Raw genomic sequence first — 23,754 nt, 5'->3', positions numbered from 1 at the left:
ATTACCACATGTATTACTACTGGGAAGCGCTATGTACATTAATGGCGCTATATAAATAAAGACATACAATACAATACAATCTGTATGGGAGAGAACAAACGTAGAATGCAATGTTAAAAGAAAAGGCGCAGGGGTGGCCAACTCCAATCCTCGGGGGACACCAACAGATCAGGGTTTCAGGATATCCCTGCTTCAGCACAGGTTGCTCAATCAGTGGCTCAGTCAAAGATGGAGCCACCTGTGCTGAAGCAGGGATATCCTGAAAACTTGAAAAAAAGAAAACAGAAGAGCGCACCAAGATAAGAGAAATGAAGTGTATTACAAACAATAAAATAGTAACCACTTACATGAATAAAATTTTTAATAATCCCCGTTCTCGATCGTAACTTCTTTGGTAGGGCATCAAATAGGATATGCAGGGGCAGTGTCAATCCTCAGAAATCAGTCCCGCGCACTGGGGCTGTCTCTGTAATGCTGTAACGCTGTCAGACCTCCACGAGTGTCAGCGTGGTGGATTGCGTAGCGCGCATGCGCAGGAAATGAAGCCCCCTGTAGCTGTCCATGAGATGCCTGTCCGTTTCAGTTTTGTAATCGTGATCGGAATAAAAACCACTTGTGTGTATACTGGCTATGACATAAATATAAGCCAGCAACACCATTCACGACGCGTTTCGTATACGAAAGTATACTTCATCAGGCGATATCTGGGGCACCTGTCTGGGGTCCTTTATAAGTCTGTCCAAATTCGTCATTGGTTAATACCAATGACCAAGCAACCAATTGGATTGATAGTTGAGAGGGGTGGTTTGTCTTTTGAATACTCCCCTCTCATATTTAAATCCATATTGTTAACATAATAGTAACATAATAGTAACAGAATAGTTCAGTGGCATTTGAGAGATCAAAGGGTAATTATACTTGAAAGCAAAGGTGCCACACAATAAAAAAGACATATAAAGTCATACAAACAGGTAACCCCCTATAAACAAGTGTAATAGTTAAAAAACATATATAATAATATGAAAAATATAGATAAAACATTGTGCAAACACATTACAAACAAATACAACACATAATAGACATTTATCACATGAAAAGGAAAAGGGAGAATAATAAGAAAATACCAGGGGGACAGGAGAACAAAAATGGAAAAAAAAGGATGAATAAAATGAGGGAAAAGAAAAAGAAAAAAAAAAAAAAGGAAGAAAGAAGAAAGAAAGAGAAAAAGAGAAAAAATCAATGATCTAAGAAGGGGGAAAAAAGTAGGGATATATAGAGCTTTAAAAAGAACAGCTGGTTGACTAAAAGGATAACACTCATGTAATCAACTCAAAAAGGGAGTCAGTTCAACATAATCATTTAACCCCCCAGGATATTTAGTTTGGAGGGTGAAAATCCAAAACTGCTCCCTCCTTGCAATCTGTAAGTCTTTATCACCAGCTCTAATAGTTGTACAGTAGCTATGTGTCCAACACCCATATATTTAACCCCTACTGTGCTGCACTGATGAACATCTTTGAAATGGGACAACAAATGCGTAAGTGGTTTACCAGAGGCCAATAGTTTAGGAATGTTAACAATGTTTTTAAGATGTTCCATCACACGTATTTTAAGATGGCGTTTGGTGCAACCTACATATTGTAGTCCACATCCACATTGTACGATATATATGACATATGTTGTTTAAGCAATCAATATAATTTTGGATTTCATATTTAAAGTCTGTCAGTTTGGATTTAAAATAATCTTGTGTTAACATTCTGGGACAGATTTTGCATCTATTACATCTGTGGTTACCCTTTAACCCTAATAAATCTCTAAGGTCCTTCTTTTTAGTAGGAACACTGCCTTTAAGGAGGCTCGGGGCCAATATGGTTTTAAGATTATTGGATTTTGTAAAGACAATTCGTGGTCTTTTGGGTAAAAATTTGGCCAAAATGGGATCCATATGTAAGATATACCAATATTTATTGAGAATGTGTTTAATCTTACTATGTGAACTATTAAATTTGGTTACAAAATATGGTGTCTTTTTCTCACTTTTAATATTTGATTTTTTCTTATTGGATTTTTTCAGCTCTACAATTTGTGGTGCAGTCATTGATGGAATGGAATCGCTAACAATAGTGTTTCCCACTGGTTGAGTAGATATATTCAAACTACCATTGGTGGCAACAATTTGATTTTTTGTTTGCTTACTATTTAAAGGATGAATCCATTTGTCCCTGTTAGTATTCAACGCCCTTTTATACGCTCTGTTAATAATAGTGTTATCATAGCCCTTTTGTAGAAAACGTTCAAAGAGTATCTGAGATTGAACCTTGAACGTTTCTAGATCAGCGCAATTACGCCTAATGCGCAAAAACTGGCTATATGGAATATTATTAATACATCTTCTTTCATGTCCACTTGTTGGATGTTAAAAGGAGTTCACATTCGTGCTTTTGAAATGGGTTTTAGTATATCATTTATTGTTAGCAATGTATATTTCTAAATCCAAATAGTTGATGTTAGTTGGATTTAACTCACTAGTGAAAATCAGATTAAACTGATTGTCATTTAGCCCGGCAACAAAGCTATCAAATGAGATGCTGTTACCGTCCCAAATCACAATCACATCATCGATGTATCTCCACCACATAATCACCTGCGGCGGAGACACATCGGCACCCCATATGTGTGACGATTCCCACCATCCCATGTATAGATTTGCAAAAGATGGTGCAAAACGTGTCCCCATAGCAGTGCCACACAGTTGTAAATAAAACCCGTGTTCAAAAAGAAAATAATTGCGTTTCAAAATAAATTCTATTGAATCGTGAATAAACCTACGTTGAAGAAGTGGTAAAGTGCCGTGTAGTGATAAAAAGTGATCAATAGCATCTAATCCCCCTTTATGTGGAATAGAAGTATAAAGTGTTTGAACATCCAACGTGGCTAAATGGTAAGAGGGTTTCCAAGTGAAACCTGTGAGGATAGTGAGAAGAGAAGTGGTGTCAAGTAAGTGTGATGGTAGCAGTGGTACTAGTGGTTGTAGGAAGAAATCTACATAGGAAGAAAGATTAGCAGTAAGTGAATGTATCCCTGAAATAATAGGTCGCCCTGGAGGATTGGTGAGTGATTTGTGAATCTTAGGCAAATGATACATAACAGGAATTATTGGTGGGAGCCGTACAACACAAATAATCAAATTCATGGTTTTTAAGAACATTCGATTGATAGGCAGATTTTAACAACTCATTAAGACCCAGTTGGAATTGGACTGTAGGGTCTTTGGGAAGTTTACAATAGGAAAAGGGGTCTGACAATAATCTAGTTGCCTCCAAGCAGTAATCTGCTCTGTCTTGGAGTATGATGCCTCCACCCTTGTCTGCTTCACGTACAACTGTGTTAGGATCTAGTTGTAATGTTTTTAACACGTGTCTTTCCTGAGCAGTTACATTCATATTCCGATTTGTTCGAGTTGTCTGCGATTGTTCAAGAGTCTTAAATTCCTTTTCCACCAGTTTATTAAAAATGTCAATATACTGTCCCCTAGAGTGGTAGGGATAGAAAGTAGAATTAGGTTTAAACAATGAGTGTTGCATAGACATATCGTCCCCAATACTAGTTCAACCCTCGTCCATCAAGGACATCAAGTCCACTAGTTGATTTTGTTCACTAGTAGACAGTGTATTGACAATAGGGTTGATAGTATTAGGATTAATTGCAGCAGGTTCATCATATTGGTCTGTCTTCCCCCATATAAATACCCCGCACATTGATCAGTGTCTGAGAGATTCAGGGGATATCTGTGCTGGGCGTGGTACTTTCAGGAGACAGTATAACAGGCTCTACCTGTTTCCAAAGCTCCCTGCCATGCAGTATCTACCTATACCAGGAGTGGTCGACTCCTGTCCTCAAGGGCCACCGACAGATCAGGTTTTCAAGTTATCCCTGCTGCAGCACAGGTAGCTCAATCAGTGACTCAGTCAAAGACTGAGCCACTGATTGAGCCACCTGTGCTGAAGCTAGAACTGATTAAGCCACCTGTGCTGAAGCAGGGATATCCTGAAAACCTGACCTGTTGGAGGACTGGAGTTGGCCACTGCTGATCTAGTGCAACAATCATTCTGTGTTTATAATGTAGACTTGCACACGACTCGAGAGTAAAATATTTGCTACATCCTTTGGGAAGCAAAGCAGTGCTCTTGCATGCATGCCTCTCCTGCGGATTAAGCCCCCGCCCCCCAACATCAGACAGTCCCTGTTATCTGCTTATGCACTCCTCCATCAGTTACGCGCCTTTGCTGTGGTTCTTTCCTGCCGCTGGACAATACCTTACTGTGCCTTCCAGCAGCACGGTGGTTAATTGGAAGTTGGGCAGGTTTTTCTTGATCAGCTGTCTTTTTGTAATAAAGTTGCAGGGCAGGGTTCATAAAATCTACGGGTGGGTTGCATGTGTTATATTTTTTTTTATGATGGTGGTCTGGCTTGTGTAATCTTTTAATAATGCCCCCCCCACCCCCCCCTGTAGAAATCAGCTGTCTCTTCAGGTACAAGGAACACGTTGTCTGCCCAATCTGTATGGGAAGAGAACAAACGTAGAATGCAATGTTAAAATAAAAGGCGCAGTGGTGGCCAACTCCAATCCTCGGGGGACACCAACAGATCAGGGTTTCAGGATATCCCTGCTTCAGCACAGGTTGCTCAGGGATATCCTGAAAACTTGACCTGTTGGTGGGCCTTGAGGATTGGAGTTGGCCGCCCCTGACCTATACACATAAAGCAGCGATCTTGCCCAAAAGCCGCCCGCCTCTCTCCCCCACGTCGCCCCCGTCTCCCTCCCCCTGTCACCCAGTCTCTCCCCCTCGTCTACCCATCTCTCTCTCCCTCCTGTCGCCTCATCTCTCTCCCCCTGTCACCCCCATCTCTCTCCCCCGTCACCCCCATGTCTCTCCCCCCTGTCACCCCCGTCTTTCACCCGCCATCGCCCTGTATTTCTCCCGTCGCCCTGTCTCTCTCCCCCCATTGCCCCGTCTATCTCCCCCCCATAGCCCCGTCTCCCCATCTCTCTCTCCCCCTCCGTCACCCCATCTCTCTCCACCATCACCCCTGTCTCTCTCCGCCTTGTCACCCCATCTCTCTCCCCCGTCACCCCATCACTCTCGCAGTACCCAAGGCATCCACCTTGCTTGCCTTGCCCTAAGACTGGCCCTGAATTGGTACCTTTAGACCTCACTGTGCTTGGGCAGAGAGCCCCATTTTAACCTCCCGGACACCTAGGGCTAAATTCTATATATACCGAATGACCATTCTGGACAATTATGAGGCTTTTCAGCTGAAAATGCCCAGTACGGCCATTTGCTGTACCCCCGCATCCCTCTGGGTGCTGATCGGTACTCAAAAATGGAGATATCATCGGCAATTGGTCCCGCCAACGAAAGTTGGCAAGTTGGAGGTGAGAAGGATCAGCAAGGTTGCCGGAACGGCACTTAGAAAAAATAGCTCATCTCTACATCAATGGAGTCAATGGAGCGGGGACCTATAACATTATAGGAGTGTTTTCGTTCCATTGCTCATAATAAAAATGTGCTTGGCATTACAGTGTCGATGTCGATGTCAATCACTTCATCGTGTCAACGCTTACGTTTATTATTGGCACAACATTGTACTTTTCAATGTTATGATGATTTGCGTGTCACATTAGTCTTAATGTTATGATGTGTCAAGGGAAACTCCTATACTAAACTCTTAAAGGAACAGGTCACATAATATGAAACATGTTATTTAAGTGTGCTTCAATTTATTATATGATGTAACAGATTTCACACATCTAACAGATCCAGCGTATACTAATGTTGGTATACATTAGAGATTGCTTTGAATGTGTAACGCATGATCAAATGTAAATGTAGCTGTTTGTTTACATGTACTTTGTGACCTCCCTCTTTTGATGACGTCCGCAATTGGACACTCAATAACATTGCATGTTTACATTGTACACGATGCATTATAATCACTTCATGCTAAGTTATACACACATCTATAATAGTTACTCATTTTTACACGATTGAAACATAATCAATAGCAAGTATCCTGATGGCATTAAAATATGCATATGCACATTACAATTAGTTCATGTGAACATGTGACAATAACATGCCAAATTAGACATGTTGCAAAGTACTTTTTCAACGTCAATGTCATGGTTGTATCCTAATGAGATGACTGAGTGTTGCGTTCAGAAGTGGTACATGCATTACACATTCCATAAATACTTGCGAATAAATTCTTGTACAAAGCTTAACGTTACATCATTGTCAAATATCATGATTGCCTGGTGAACACACATAAATAATCCATTTAATTCGTTCTGGATACACATATGGAGTTAACTACTTGGATATGTTAATGTAACACCTTGCACTTCATCAAGTCACCTGACATCATCACAAAGGTATTTAAAGGAGGCCAATTACCTGCGCATTGACAGCTACAGACCTGAAAATGATGCAAATGTTTATGAGACGGAGGAAGATTCTATTGAAGGAGAGGCTTGCTGATGGAGAGGATGTCACCGGCCAAGGAAGGGACAGGGACAGAGACAGGGACAGGGACGCAGAGAGGAGAGGGCGAGGGAGAGGGCAAGGAGATGAGAGGAGAAGAGAGAGGAGAGAAGTTGTGCCTCGTCCTCGTTTGTACAGGGAGAGAACCATGTTAGATGGGATGAGTGAGGAGGAGATTATAAATCGCTATTGTTTGAGTTCAGCAGCAATCTTTGCTCTTTATGAAGAGATACGGGGAGATTTAGATTTTGTGACAGCCAGAGGTCGTGCAGTCCCTGGGCTTGTTAAAATGCTGTGCTCATTACATTATCTTGCTTCCGCATCATTCCAGACAACTGTGGGCATAGTGGGTGGGGACTCGCAATCTACATTCTCGCGGGCCTTTACCCAGTTTCTCTATGCACTCAATAGACGCGCTAGGAATTATATTCATTTTCCTAAAGAGCAGACAGAGTGGCTGGAAGTCAGGAATGGCTTTTATACCATAGCAGGGATACCATGTGTGCTGGGTGCAATAGATTGCACCCATGTTGCTTTGATCCCACCTAGTCAGAGTGAGCATGCTTACCGAAACCGTAAACACTACCATTCCCTGAATGTACAGGTGGTATGCGATGCCACGATGAAGATTATGCATGTGGTAGCCAAATTCCCTGGTTCCAGTCATGATTCCTCTATCCTGAGAAACTCATCAGTCTTCCATGCTTTCGAAGAAGTCTATTTTGGACCTGGTTGGCTGTTAGGTGAGTACATGCTATGATGTGTTAACAAACAACTCTAGTTTTTCTATGAACTGTTGAATGTAATAATGTTAACACAAATTGTATCATATTTGTGCTCGATGGATTATAGGTGACTCAGGATACGGAATTAGGCCGTAGCTGTTGACCCCGGTGGCAAACCCTCAATGTGAAGCAGAGGAGAGGTATAACGTGGCACATATATCTACACGATCTGTCATAGAGAGAACATTTGGGCTTCTCAACACACGATTTAGGTGTTTAGATAGAACTGGTGGGGCACTTCAATATAAGCCTGCTAAAGTGTCAGATATTATAATTGCATGTTGCATTTTGCACAATCTGGCACTCCGCAACAATTTAGAAACCGACATACGTCAGGCCTTGGAGGAGGAGCATCCCGTACATTTACCAGCTGACACTGAGCAAACAGCCAGTGGTGTGGAGATACGTCGAAATGTCATAAACACCTATTTTTCATGTAAGCAAATACATATATGTTAATAGTACTACATAGATGTATTAATTCATTGTAATGATAAATACATGTGTCCAAATACCATTCACTTAGGAAACAGATGAATATGGTTCTCACACCTTTCTCTTCTCTGCTGTGTGGACAATTGCATGTGGCACCGGTATGTCATTCATCAACCGGTTGTATTATACTTCTTACCACTAAAAGGTGTTGTGTGTACGTGAGGAAATAATGTGTACTAGATCTATATTTTCCGTACATGCTATTTTTGGTTATGCATACACAATAAACCTACTATGTCGATAGCCAATAGCTAGTGCAGTATGGTTACATACAATTTTTCTTTTGGAGTGTGACGTAAGTCACAATGATGTGTAGGCTATTGTGTATTTAAGATCATATTTGACGTATTGTAGGTAATGTTTCATATCACATACAAAATTGTCACTTCTGTGTGTTGCTTACCTTAATGAACATGTCATGACAATGATTTATATTCATTCATGTTTTCTTTTTCAAGGTACAGGCATACCCCGCTTTAAGGACACTCACTTTAAGTACACTCGCGAGTAAGTACACATCGCCCAATAGGCAAACGGCAGCTCGCGCATGCGCCTGTCAGCACGTCCTGAACAGCAATACCGGCTCCCTACCTGTACCGAAGCTGTACGCAAGCGGGGAGACTATAGAGCCTGTTACAAATGTGTTATTTACATCAGTTATGCACATATCTCACGACTGCAGTACAGTACATGCATCAATAAGTGGAAGAAGGTAGTGCTTCACTTTAAGTACATTTTTGCTTTACATACATGCTCCGGTCCCATTGCGTACGTTAATGCGGGGTATGCCTGTATATCACTCCAAGGACTACTCATGGTATGTATTTAAATTCACATCTGTCATAAGATGTGCTAACCTCGATACAGGTATAGTTACAGGATGTATAAACATAACGTAATGAAAAAGATGTGACAATTGAAACATGTCGTTTCTGTATTGTGTCCGTGCGTTTATCTACACTTGGTGGTTATTGTGCATTGTGTTTTCAAATCATTACGTACATTACATAACATGTAATTTTGGCAACCTAACAACATACATTCATGCACATGAGCACTGTTAACACTCAATGCATGTTTGTATGAAAAGACCCAAATGTGTTAAACATCATTAACATTGCAATGTATGTGATTAGTTCTTCTCTCACTTCAGCTTCATGTTGATTACTACATAAGTCAAAGATGTGTGTTGATTTGACGTTGATTTGACGTTCATCTAACATTTGTCAAAATGTTAACACCATTCCAAAGTATAGTTCTTTGTATTCTCAACTTTTCCTAAATCATTCAACACAATGACAATGTAGTTAATCAAAGTTTTATTTCATTCACGTTAGTTATTCATAATGATCATGATCCTTTATAACTACTGTCACCATATGAACATAAATGAAGTGGACATTTGCATACGCACACATTTCAGCAACATACTGTGTGTGTGTGTTGTATTTTTTGTGTGATGCATGTATTTCTAACAGAAATAATATAAACCAACATAATAATGTTGCTTTTATCATCGGCCTCACTTAGCTATGTATGTGTTGAACGTTTACTAATAACACTAAACTATAGTTACTCGTGTGAATTAAATGTACACACACATGTTCATGGTTTAATGATCTGTACCTAACATTCATTAGCTCATGCATGTTAGGTTACCACTACAATTTAGGTGATAATATAACATTGACACGACTAAACCGTTTCTATCACCTCCCTATTGTTATTGTGTACGTTCAGATACAATGTCTACGAGTTGTTATGTAGCATTTACATTCTTTGACAAGTCACACGTGAGATTATAATATATAGTAGATTAATGTGTTTGAGTGATAATGTTGGTTGCATATATCACATGGCAATACATAGAATGTTAGTAGAAAAGAAAAAATATCAATATAAGTTCTAACTTCAGTGCTTAGCAACATCATTATGATAATTAAGTGCATAGTAAATATTTGCACAATAGGATAACATTATGTAGTGATTGTTAATCTGCGCACCAATCATTGAAAGCATTGTTACATATTTATTATAATAGTTGTTCGCTAGTCGTCACTATCATCTAATATAACGATTGTCCCATCTGAAATCAAACATTGGTCCCATGTATTCATCCTCGACATCTGTGAAATACAGCAAACACATGATGTTCAAAGATGGCACATTTATCTATGTCTCAGCATGACAACGCTTAACACATCTCTACATGATTGTGGATATTCACGCATAAGTAACGTATATGTTTAAACTGCAAGGATAAAACTACAGATACAGAACTGTCTCATTTTTCAAATCGCGTTGCTGGCATTACTACTGATATGTTTGTTCCGGTGCCTGTATACATAATAATGTGCGCGGACAACGTCTGTTGCGCGCGCATGTCACGAATGTATGAACTAAGTCTTAGCGCATGCGCAAAACGATGTGTACGCTGTTCGTTCAATACAAGTCCCTCCATGGTGCTGCTAGCATTACGCATATCATGGCTGAAAGTTATGATATGGAAGCGAAACAAATTCACTTCAACACACGTACATATCTAAATTTTGCAAACGGACGTGTGCCCACGGCAAAAACGGACGATCAGCCAATGAGCGAACAAAATACGTGTGATGTCATGTTAAGGCACCGTGAAATGCACGCAAACACCCCTCACACTGAATGAACATTGGCCTCCAGCACTGTGCACGCACCGCCCCACCAACGCGCGCGCATGACACACTGCACTAACTGTAACAATAAGCTACGGGCACAGCCAATACTGTTTCACGCGTGCACGTCGGTTGGGGGTGGGGCTTGCATCGGTAACCTTTTTAAGGACGCCTTGGGACATGACCAGGTTCCCACGTCATATGTGGGCGACACTTTTTTTTTATATGTTGAATGCTAAACAATGAGGTGTGTGTGTGTTACAGTTAGTGTAACATGTTGAAATGATACTTTAAAAGCGATAATCATCTATGATTTAGGACTCCGTCACCAATGTGTACTAATGGTTCGACATGTAGTATATTGTTATAGGAAATAATGTCTTTGTGCACGCTACATGTAAGGCTGTCTGCAATGTTAAGCTGTATACACTCATTTGGCTAACAAATGGTGTATATTATTAATGTACACATATATCATTTTAGTAAAGGCATAACGAAATTTGTATTTACCATTCTTGTAGAAGTCAAAACTGATTTGGCTGCACCAATTCGCTCCAGGAAGGCACAACAGTGTCATCCATGGTTGAGCAACCGTTGAATCCTGAATCACACACATCTCCATGAGGGCGTCATATGGATCTGCAGTGGCTTCTTCAAAGAAGACGTCCGGAGGTACGTACAGTTGTTGGTTGTTTTCACATCCACATTGGTATTGCCCATATGAGTTTGGATACATATCATAGTAGTTATGTCCATTTTGCATCTGGTCTTGATGAATGGAGGGTGCAGGTATATCAGCAGACACGACAGTCGGTGCGGCTTGAGTGTAACTGGTATTAGGCAAAAATATGCTATTTAACAGAAGATATGTCAAATGTTCCATGGTAAGTTTAAATGATGGCGCAACATGCCAGCATCCATATCGTTGATCTAGCCGATCATGGACACGCTCAAAACATTCATTTGCGGATAAAGTGAATCGTACAGAAGTTTTAAAATTTCGTTGTTTGTCAGGTTCTTGGTAGTATGGATATTTCTTTTGGTTCAAGTCATAGATTTGGCCCACGGTTGCCCTTTTCTCTGCCGTTGATTCGATTGCTTCATAAATCATAAATTTGTATGATTTACGTGGATGGCTGTGCAATGTGGAAGCTTCTGCCATTTCTTCTCTCTTCAAGTGTACAGTGTCTAAGTTGAACGCATACGAATGTCTGCTGAATGTGTGAATAGTTACATGTTATCGTCGCGGTTTGTTCCAAGGTTATAATACAACCTAGCAGTTATACGCCTAGATTTTCTCCCACAAGAAATTTGTTACAATAATTGGCTGAAATTCTTCGTGTAAGATACTCTTTTCACAGGAATCGAAACTTTACTTTCGGCTTAGGCAATCAACATGTGCAAAACAACTTGACTCTTTTAATTAGAATAACAATGTGTGTGAAATCATCTACAGTGCTATGATGAACAGATTTCTGCTTACACTTAGTTAGATTTAACCATACACACACATCTCTCTCTTTGTCTCTTTTTCTGTTTTACTCTCTCTGTTTCTCTCTCTTTCTCTCTCTGTTTCTCTCTCTCTCTTTGACTGTCTCTGTTTGTCTCTCTTGATATATACATAGATATAGATATCTATATAAATATATATATAATTAGATAAATATATATGTTGATATATATTTATATATATTTATATATAATTAACTATATATTGTGTGTGTGTGTGTGTGTGTGTATATATATATATATATATAGTATGTGTATATATATATGTCTGTGTGTGTATATATATATGACATGCAAATGAACATGTAGTAATATTTACCGTTGCTCTCTCTCTCTATTTCTATCTCTATCTTGGTACATTGAAGGCCTTTTGTGCAAACAGGCCGTGTTTTAATTGTCTTAACACTTCATTACAGTTTATAACATTACTGAGTGAGTATGATTGAGGGCCTAATTGAGTCAGCTGTGTAGAAGTTGTATTTAACAGCAAACAAGGCCTCTTTGCAGCAATGAAGGCCTGTACTGTTCATTCAGATTATATATATATTATATATAGAGTGCTAAACTAAAGGCATTGATGTGTGTTAGCAGGCCTTGTTGTAATCATATTCAAAGTTAAATACAGGCATACCCCGGTTTAAGGACACTCACTTTAAGTACACTCGCGAGTAAGAACATCTCGCTCAATAGGCAAACGGCAGCTCACGCATGCGCCTGTCAGCACGTCTTGAACAGCAATACCGGCTCCCTTCCTGTACCGAAGCTGTGCGCAAGCGGGGAGACTATAGAGCCTGTTACAAATGCGATATTTACATGAGTTATGCACGTATATGACGATTGCAGAACTGTACATGCATCGATAAGTGGAAAAAAGATAGTGCTTCACTTTAAGTACATTTTCGCTTTACACACATGCTCCGGTCCCATTGCGTACGTTAATGCGGGGTATGCCTGTACAGCTGAGTGAATTAGGGGCTCAATCATACTGATACCATAATTTTAGCAATTGGCCTTACATTTATATCTCATTAACACAAGGCCTGTTTGCTGACAACAGTGGCAGATATATATATATTAGAAGAAAAAAAAAGAAAAAGCGCCCGATCCATGTGTAAAATCAGATATAAAAGGTTTTAATTTACCATGAACAGACGATTGCCAACTCACACTTTATCAGTAAAAAATAAGCATATTATGGGACCAGCCCATGCACCAGACAGACGTCCAATAGGTATCGTTGGGAGGTTGGTGAGCCCAAGAATTAAGCTGCCCAGACCACATTTTCATTTAAAAGAACTCATATGGACAATAAGTATTGTTTCTTTTTAGTACTTTTTAAAGAGGAATATATTTTTTTTACATTTTTATTTTTTTTATTTTTTCAACAGTCATACACACTCTTTTTTCATTTTTAACTATTTTTTTCTTTTTTATATTTTCTTTTAAATTGCATTTATTACATATATATCCACTTGTTCCTAAACACCATTAATTTAAAATGTAATTGTTAATAGAGATCTGTGCTGGGTGTATCGCTTTGCTGTGTGAGACCGGGGTTGCAGCAATTTTGGTGTGTGCCATTAAGGGCGCTGTCATATTTTTCCTTTATATATATATATATATAAATAAATATATATATATATATTTATCAGTTAATATATATAAATATACACACACACACACACACACTCACATGCTGGTTTAGGTTGAATATGTGTAGCACATGAGCATTTACGTGGAAACATACAAATCTAAGGAAGCTTGCATGAATATTGTATGAACTTTGGCAAACTTTTTAGACTGATTGTTATGGTCGTTATAAAGCATGAAGGAATATGTGTGTAACAATTAACTTTAATTGATAGATATTAGAGAATAATAGTTGATATTAAGACATCTCTCATGACCTAGGATAACATGTCTTTGAACAATCAATGCAAAGATAGACTTACCTAGTAAATGCCCATACAGAGAGTCATAGTGCTCCAAAATCCCTGTGACAAGAACTCTGTTTTCCTCTTCATTGAAACGAGGATTACGTGGCCGCTCCACACGTTTCCTCCGACCACGTGCAGCCACAGAGCTAGGCAGCTGCTGACTGGACTCTCCTTCTTCCAAGAGACTCCAAAAGCGGGCCACCAACAACCACCCCACCACCAGACACACCAGCAGCACCAGCAGCAGACACCCCAGCAGCACCAGCAACAGACACCACAGCAGCACCAGCAACAGAGCCACCAGCAGCACTCGCACTCCCAGCAACACCACTCGCACTCGCAACAACAGCACTCCCCTGAATACTACGTTCAATCAGACGCATACTCACACGACTACCAGTACCACTCACACCAGCATCACTCTTCCCACGCCTTTCAGCCATACCTATAGTACTCACAAAGAACAGAAAAGAAATTTAAAGACAATCGCACTGAACACTTACAAAGTGAAAACAAGACAAAGATGTTAACAAAACAACACAGGACAAACCTCTCACAATACACAGCAACTGTCTCAGTCAATATGAAATATGTAAATCGCCCCAGCTCTGTGTCTCTCTCTCTCACTCCCAACAACACAGAGAATGAATAAATATACACGCTGCCTTTAAATGGGCCGCTCAATCAAAAACATGCTTACTTCGGCAGATTCAGCAAGAAGTTTCATTGGGGAACCTAACACCACCGCGCCATGCACGCCGATACACCTGCACAACAGAGCGGGAACAAATGTTTTCGGCTTTATTCAGAAGGGATTCGGCACTTATTGCATACGGCGAGGGAAAATCGGCACAATCATGCCGATAAGGAACACTTGGCGAGAGGACTTTTTCGGCGCTTACTGCATAGAGCCCATAGTCACTACCTCATGGCATCTGGCCCTCCTCAGAGCCCAATTAGGAGGTGGCTATGTCCTGCCCAAGCTTCTTCCCAGCTTTGATGGCGTCCCGTGTTCCCCTGGCGCTCAGGACGCGATCTGCAAGGGCAGGGAGACGGTAGAAGGGGACTCCCACTCTTCCGTTTTCCAAGATGAGAGCTGCCGCGGTCACGTGACCGATTCCAAGCACGGTCACGTGACCGATTCCAAGCACGGTCACGTGACCGATTCCAAGCACGGTCACGTGACCGATTCCAAGCGCGGTCACGTGACCGATTCCAAGCGCGGACTGCATCATTGATTTTAAGGAGCCTTTCTACTCATGCACCAGAGAACATCTACCAGCAGCTTCAAGTTAGATTTGGACTGCAGGGTCTGGAGGCTGAGTGACCAGAGTTGGCGGTGATATATTTCACACACTGCTTGATTTTAACCTACCCTTGTGAGTGGATTTTCTACCCCCCCCTCCCCCTCCCCTTTCCCAATAAATGTACTGTATTATGCTATGGGGCTTGCGCTCTCTCTCTTTTTTCTTTTCTAAAATATATATATATATATATATATATATAATTATATATATTTAAGTTATGGTGGGTGAAAAAGGCAACAAGAAACCTCCACCGCATTGCATATCTTCTATATCTATATTTTTGAAACCGTTGTATGTCCCTGTGTCTAGGAGCAATCTGATTAGTCTGTCACTCAGCCTCTGGCCAATCAGATTGCTCCATGGCCGCCCCCCTCTAATTGGCTTGCTTCTGTGGCCTCGACCGGCCCTCCTCCTCCCCACACCGCCGCCCAGCCACTCTCTTCTTCTCCCTCTCCCTCCTGTTCTGTCTCCCGCTGAGTCCCCCTGCCCCCGGGTATCATCCCCACCGGGTATTGCCCCCCTGCCCCCGGATGTCACTCCCCCCCACTGCCCCCTGTGTCGGTCCCCCCTCCCTTTCCCCGGTGCCCCCCTGTCACCTGTGTGCTCCGAGCCGTCCAGCGGCCTGGCGGTGCACGCACGCTGCGGCTGCTCCCACTCCTTGGGCGGCTCACTGTCCTCCCGACGCCGACTCACGCATGCTCCGGGGCGCCATGCGTCCGGCGGACTGCGCTGCGTGCTCTGCCCCCCACGCTCGGGACCGCGGCTGCTCCCGCTCCTCGGGCGGCTCACTGTCCTCCCGACGCCGGCTCGCGCACGCTCCATGTCGTACGGTGGCCTGCGCTGTCCCCCACACCCGGGACAGACCGGGCGGAGCACCCGGATTGGAGAGAGGCGCCTTCTGGACCGGTGGGAGCTTGGAGAATGGACGGAGGGGACTGGTGTCCCCCGGTGGGGGGGCGAGGCTGCGGCATCCTCACTGCAGTTGTTTTGGTGCCCAAGGACATGTGTCTCACAGTGTGTGTGTGTGCGTGTCTCACAGTGTGTGTGTATGTGTGTCACTGTATGTGTCACTGTGTGTGTGTGTGTGTCACTGTCTGTGTGTGTCTGTCACTGTGTGTGTGTGTCTGTCACTGTGTGTGTGTGTCTGTCACTGTGTGTTTTACTGTGTGTGTCACAGTATGTGTGAGTGTGTGTCACAGTATGTGTGTGTGTGTCACAGTATGTGTCACAGTATATGTGTGTGTCACAGTATGTATGTGTGTCACAGTATGTGTGTGTGTGTCACAGTATGTGTGTGTCACAGTATGTGTGTGTGTGTGTCACTGTCTCACTGTGTGTATATGTGTCTCACTGTGTGTGTGTGCGTGTGTCTCACTGTGTGTGTGTGTGTGTGTGTGTGTGTGTGCGTGTGTCTCACTGTGTGTGTGTGTGCGTCTCACTGTGTGTGCATGTGTCTCACTGTGTGTGTGTCTCGCTGTGTGTGTGTGTGCGTGTGTGTCTCACTGTGTGCTGTGCAGGGGGGGAACAGAGCTGCTCGGGGGGGAGGGGGGAACGGTGACCGGAGCGGCGCAGGGGGGAGCACGGCCGGAGCTGTGTAGGTGGGGGGCACACACGCCCGGGGCTGCGCAGGGGGGGGGGAGGAATGGCCGGCGCTGCACATGGGGGGGAGGGGGGGAGGAGGACTGGAGCTGCGCAGGGGGGGGAGGCGGAGAGGGTCGTGGAGAGAGGAGGGAGCAGGAGGTTTTGGTCCCGGGCAGCGCCGGGTCTCTCAGCTAGAAGTAAATAAAAAGATCACTTGTGAGCACATTCACATGTCTTAGGCAGGTCTGCAACCCTGCCTTTCACCATTATCCCCAGCATACAGTGCTTCCACTGCAGCAAGGGATTCTGGGAAATCAGCACACAATGTGCCACCTTTTGCCTGAAAAACCATTGTTACATGGAGGCCATATGTAAGCTATTGCTCACTGTTAACACAGCTTTAAAGCACAGCATGGGAATCAGATGCAAAGCCAGAGAAACCATTATAGAAATAACTGATAGTATACCGCTCACCAGATAGCAGATAATATTTATTTTTTTAGCCGGTGCAAAGGGATGGTACTGGCATAGCAAGCAGAAAGGAAGACAACAGAGAGATCTCCCACAGATCCCTTTTACCACTGCACAGACAGGCTAATAAAGTGGGTAGCAAGGATGTAGTGCTTCTTAATATAGATTGGAGTGAACTGTAGGGGAGACCCTGGTAATCGCACCATGAACTAGGAGTGATCAATTACCTAAAACGCCTTATAGGCAAAACAATAAACTTTAATTAAACATATATATACACATTATGATGACGCAAATATCAGTGGGTAATAAAAACAACTAAAACACAGGTATGGGTATATGCAGGAGGTAAATAATAGATAAATATCTATAATTCTCATTCATAAATGGAACCCTCCTGATAGGTAGCTCCGATAGGGGAGGTATGCGGTGGGGATAATAATGCCTGAGAAACCATTCACAGACATTTCAACCTTAATGGGTATCATCAGTTGGTTGTACTGCTGGCTTTGCATTTTCAAGACTGTAGGGTTTACCAACACGTTTTAAGTTATGATGGGTGAAAAAGGCAACAAGAAACCTCCACCGTATTGCATATAGCAAATAAAAAGATCCCTTGTGAGCACATTTGGTACACCCTACAGTCTTGAAAATGCAAAGGTCTCCCACACCTGGATGTCACCATAGACAGACGGAGAGAAAGACAAACACAGAGGCAGAAAGACAAATATAGACAGACAGGTTTTAGCTATATAGATCTGCACCTTATTTTAATACGTTAAGGCCCATATATTCTAAGAAGTATTTTGCCATAAGACACACCCTGGCGATGGAACATTTCAGCCCAGTGACACACACACTGCACGGTGTGTTCCAGCTCCGGAAGGGATCTCGTGACATAAGTCTGCTTAGTGAATAGGAGCATATATTTTGGAGTTCTGTTATTGCAGTCATATCTACTGTTTCCCACATATCTCGGTCTATTAATGACCAGCTATCTTACATAGCAGTATAGATTATACTATTCATGTTCCCTTTTATTGTATGCCCTCGTGATTTGTAATTTATGGAAACCTCAATAAGTGTATTTATTCGCTGTCTGGTATTTGCAATGCCATAACTCCTAAGGTGCAGCCCTTGGCCATAATAACCTTTATATCCAGTGAGTCACCCTGTAACGTCACATCCATGTTATCAACATTATTTACTGGCTTGCTACAGTAAAGAGGGAACCTTTGCTCCATTTGCTGTATGTGTGTTTGTGTGTTTATATATATATATATATGTATGTAGCCGAGTCCCCCTACCCTGCCTCCATTGCGGGGAAGCTGTTCAGTGGCACTCCACGCGATCGGGAGGTGGGGGCAGCCATTTTGTGAGTCGCGTATGCGCAGTGCAGCGCAGCATGCATGAGCAGTGCATGAGGCGGCGACCATCTTAGGATAGTTCCGCACATGCAGCTGCGGGACTACATGTCCCAGAATCCTCCGGGGGAGGGAAACCCCACATGGGGTTGGCCCAGCCAATAGGGCTCAGAAGAGAGGAGGAACAGGATATCCTCCGTGCGCGGAAAGGCTGTGAGTCAGTCTTCCAGGAGCGGCAGAGAGGACGGATGTGTACAGGGTGCCAGTGGCCCCTGGACTAGGCCAGAACTCTGCCCCTAGGCCCCAGACAGGCCCTGAGACACTAGCGAAGATAGGGACTCTTCCCCTTACCAGTACTGTTGCAACGGTGACCGGACGGCCACGCGGTGCCCTGCGGCCTGGGACCCGGTTACAGGAGTTGCTCCTACTATAAGCGCACGTGATGGCGTCGCATAGCTGTCACCGGCACTATATGCGCCGCCTAATTTAACATAATGCTGACATGGTAGGAGTTATATACATACATGATAAGTGCAAATATATAAGTCAAATTTCCAAATATCATAAACATATTTCAAATATTTTTGCACCTACATTAAATATACATTTGTTATAAACCTATAACAATCTTAGGCAGAGCTTCTCGTTTTTTGAGTAGATTAATATAGTCAAACATAATAAGTCAACCTTATTTCCAAATTTGTAAACATGATGTTTGAAACCTTGACCGCAGAGTAATGCAAAATTTACAATATACTATTAACTAAAACAAAACAAAACAAAAAAAAAACAAGGGACTATAATTAAAAAATATAAAAACTAATGAAACTACACATCATAAAAAATTGTTGAGATCCCAATCTGAATTGAGACCTCTAGGTACCTTATTCGGATGATGAGGATGATCCCTACGTGGCCCTAGAAAAAGTGCAGCAGCCAGAGGAATATTTTTTTCAACGTGCCAAGAAACTGCAGCAGCAAGCAATGCGCTGTGATCACAAGGAAAATGCAGAAGTTTTTCTTAGCAAGTGCACGTCTAGTATCACTGATGAGAATGAATGTGTGCACAGCACTGCTGATGTTTCAGAACCTACCAATGTAAAGAAGAAGAAAAAAGAAAAAGTCTACAGAGATGCCTGTGAGAGCTACGAACTCAGCAAGCAAAGTCTGCCCACCTGTAGGACTACCAGCTGGGGTTCTAGCGAATACAGAGAAAACACGCCTCCTGAGATCAGGAAGAAAAATACACCTGATACTGCCAAAATGGAGGACAAGATGTGGTGTTCCTGTAATGAACCCTACTCCACGGAAGAGTGGCCCTTCCGGTCCTAAGAGGATATGGATAAGGATGAAGAGATCTCTTATGGGGAACCCGAACCTAGTCACACCCACAAAACACCCCAAGAATGGTGGAGGTGCCTAAATTCGGTACCCACCAAACAAACAGGTCTCTATGACCCCGAATATTCCTACCAGCTAGACTGCAAGAAAAGCTTGGCGGATACAGTGAAGCTGCTGAAGGTTCAAATAAAGACAGAGCCCCAGTATCCCTGATGGGATGGAGTCGTCCAAAACAAAAAGGCGGAAAAAGAAAAGCGGTTCTTCACTTACCGTGGTAGGAACAGACACGTCTGCAGATCCCATGGAGAAAAAGGGGGACCGAGATGCCCTGCACCCTGGAGAAAATGAGGATTCGTCACGCGGATGACAGAATATCCAGAGGGCCCAAGGCAGAAGTCGTGTAAACCAAAGAAGTGTCTGTCCAGTGCCAACAGTGAGGAACCCTCAACCAACCGTACCAGGGTAGCGGAGCCATAACCAATAAGTGACGATCTCTTGACCAGGCCTGAAGGTGCACTGCAAGCTGTCAGGCATAACTGTGATCTGCTCCGTGAAGAATTGAAACTGGAGAGAGAAAATAACGCTGAGCTACAGAAGACTGTGCTTGCAATTTACTCTGCAGCCAAGAATGAATTGGAGGATATAAGGACGGATCTAGATACTGCAAACACTACTATTACCACCATGGATGAAAAGCAAAGCAAGTCTGACCGAATGATTGCTAATCTGAAAAAGAAGTATGAGGAAGCACTGAAGGAGATTACAGTCTCTCAGCAAGAGGTTCGCAATTGCCATAGAGAGGTGGAAGTCTCTCAGAATGAGGTTCACACTCTCCGCATAGAACTGAATGCCTCACACCAGGAGGTCAACAGTATCCGGACAGAGGTGGACATATCCCAGAAGTAGGTTCATTCTCTCCACATAGCACTGGATGCCTCATACCAAGAAATCAGCAGTTGCCGCACAGAACTGGAAGTCTCTAAAAAGGAACTTCACAGTCTTGCTGAGGAGCTGGACATCTCTCAAAAAGATGTTTGCAGGCTTAATATGGATCTTAAAGTCTCTCAGAAGGAGCTTCACATCCTCAACCTAGACATAGAAGTCTCACGCCAGGAGACTGGAAGTCTCAACTCAGAAGTGCGTAATGGAAGGAGGACAACGAAGAGGCCCTGAAAATTATAGAGACTGTAAAAAGAGAAAATACCAGCCTGAAAGAGGTAAATTCTGATTTGACTGACCACGTCAGTGAAATGAATATGAAAAGTTAGAAGCATTGGAGCAACGCACACAAGCAGAGCACCTACTGCGGAACCAACTGCAAGGTCTGCGTACGCACCCTGAGATTGCCAAAGAGAAGTAGTGATCTCTGCAGTAAGAAAATCTGCTGGCTGCTAAAGAAGTACAAGTGCTGCAGGAACGTTTGATTACCCAGTGTCCCCCCGCAAAGCAGCTTGAGAAACTGAAGGTTACCATGAGCATCACAGAGCATCGCTGGAGGCCAAGCTTAGAGGCCAGGTGACTCGGTACACGAAGGTCCAGAAACTGAGGCAAGCAGCTGCGGCCTGAGCGAAGAAATACGCAGAGCTCCAAAATATAATGAAGAATGCGTTGATGCACACTCAGAGCAAGCTCCAGATACAGGATTCTCTCGCTGATGAGCTAAACTTCTTAAAAAGGGAGAAAAGCAGCAGAGTAATTCAGAAGTATTACAAAACTATTGTCCAAGCAAGGTTGGCAAGAAAAATGTATCTGCGCAAACGCTCTGCAGCGATCACCATACAGGCTGCCTACAGAGGATTGAAAACGCATCGGCTAAATAGCCAGAATAAAGCAGTCTGTCTTCTCCAATCCATATGGAGAATGCAACGTCAAAAAAGACTTCTGAACATTTGAAGCAGTGTGTAATCTTACTCCAGTCAAATGTTAGGAAGTATCTGCAACAAAGGTACCACAAAAAAATTAAGGAAGCTGCCGGTGTGATTCAATCCAGATATAGGTTCTACATCACAACCAAGCAAGCGGTGCATTGCTATAAGCGCACCCACAATGCCATCTCAGTACTACGAGCGGCTTTCCACACATCAGGAAAGAAGAACCGAATTACGACAGAAGCGCGATACCAATACTGTCATGCTACTGTTGCCCCAGGGTCCAAGCCATATTCCTCACAATGAAGGTCCAGGAGTGTTAGTTTATTTTTAATAAAAGGATACACACAGCGCACCAGGGATTAGCGTAATTCAAATAATTTTAATATGATCTCGATGGATCTAACTGGGTAAAATACCAGCTAAAATACCAAATCACAATTGATATAAATAAAAAACAATGAACAAATAAAATCACCCAACATGAAATAAGTAAATCCTAAATACAAACGAATCAAAATCCTAGTCGGTGAAGATAGTGTAAATGAATAATGCTTCATTTTTGCATAACCAGTATAACCAACCCCACACTGATGAGACCCATTAAGGTCGAAACAGCTGTCTGTGGTTGGGTTTACTGGCTATGCATCTTAACCCTGGCTGTGCTCAAATCTGTGACCATGCAGCAAGTTTAAGCCTATAGGCAACCATGTTTAAAATGGTTTTGAAGCAAAAAGTGGGACTGTGTGCTCATTTGCATGTCATTTCTCAGAATCCTGAAGTGCTGTGTGCTGGGTGATAATGGTGAAAGGCTGGGTTGCAGACCTGTCTAAGACATGCAGATGAGCATACAGTAATATTTCCATTTGCTGTGTACTTTGCTGTGGTGGGTTTTTGTCACTTTTTTTACCCACCATAACTTAACTAAGCTATATAAAGAGCAAATACACATGCAAGGTGAATGCAAGGAAAATTCACCTAAAGTGAAAAAAATCCTAATAGTGAATGAGAACAACACACAATAACTAATGAGTATGCTGAGCACAAAATCAGTACACAGTTAAGGTGCATATACAGTGCAATAATGCGCATATAATGTGTCAACCTAATCAAGTGACCACAAATATAAATACAAAAGTACCCCAATGATCCCGAACTAACGTAACCGTGAAAATGGAATGAAAAATGGCCACAGAAGGAGAGAACGACACTAACCACAAAGTGGCACGCGGGACGCCGAGGGAGCTGCTGGGGAGACAGTCCGGACTGCAGCTTCTCCTCGGCAGTTCGAATCTCCGCGGAAACTTCCTGGTAGGTAGACTCCACCAATGGGCAAGCGCGCTGAGACAGCCTCACATGACCACGACGCATTTCGTACAACGTACTTTGGATGAAGTACGTTGTGCGAAACGCGTCGTGGTCACGTGAGGCTGTCTCAGCGCGCTTGCCCGTTGGTCAAGCTTGCTCTTTATATAGGTTATATGGTTTCTTATTCATTTACACTATCTTCGCTGAATAGGATTTTGATTCGTTTGCATTGTTTTTTATTTATATCAATTGTGATTTGGTATTTTATCTGGTATTTTACCCTGTTAGATCCATCAAGATCTTATTAAAATTATTTGAATTACGCTAATCCCTGGTGCGCTGTGTGCAACCTTTTTCATTTGTTTTGAGATATTCCCTTAGGGGTTAATTTATTTAGGAGATTGTGGGGAGTGACTCCATGCACCTAGCAGCCAAGGGATTGGCTCTCATATAGGATTCAAGGCAGCACGAGCGCGGATTCTCGAATTGTGTTTAATAAAAGGTTGTGGCCATTTGTACTAAAGCAAAGAGTCTGTATTTATTCCGACTGAAGTTTCTGTATTAATGTGGGTGGGTTAGCAAACGG

This window comes from Ascaphus truei, chromosome 7 (genome assembly GCF_040206685.1).
Source record: "Ascaphus truei isolate aAscTru1 chromosome 7, aAscTru1.hap1, whole genome shotgun sequence".
Taxonomy (NCBI): Eukaryota; Metazoa; Chordata; class Amphibia; order Anura; family Ascaphidae; genus Ascaphus; species Ascaphus truei.
This window is presented reverse-complemented; position numbering follows the sequence as displayed.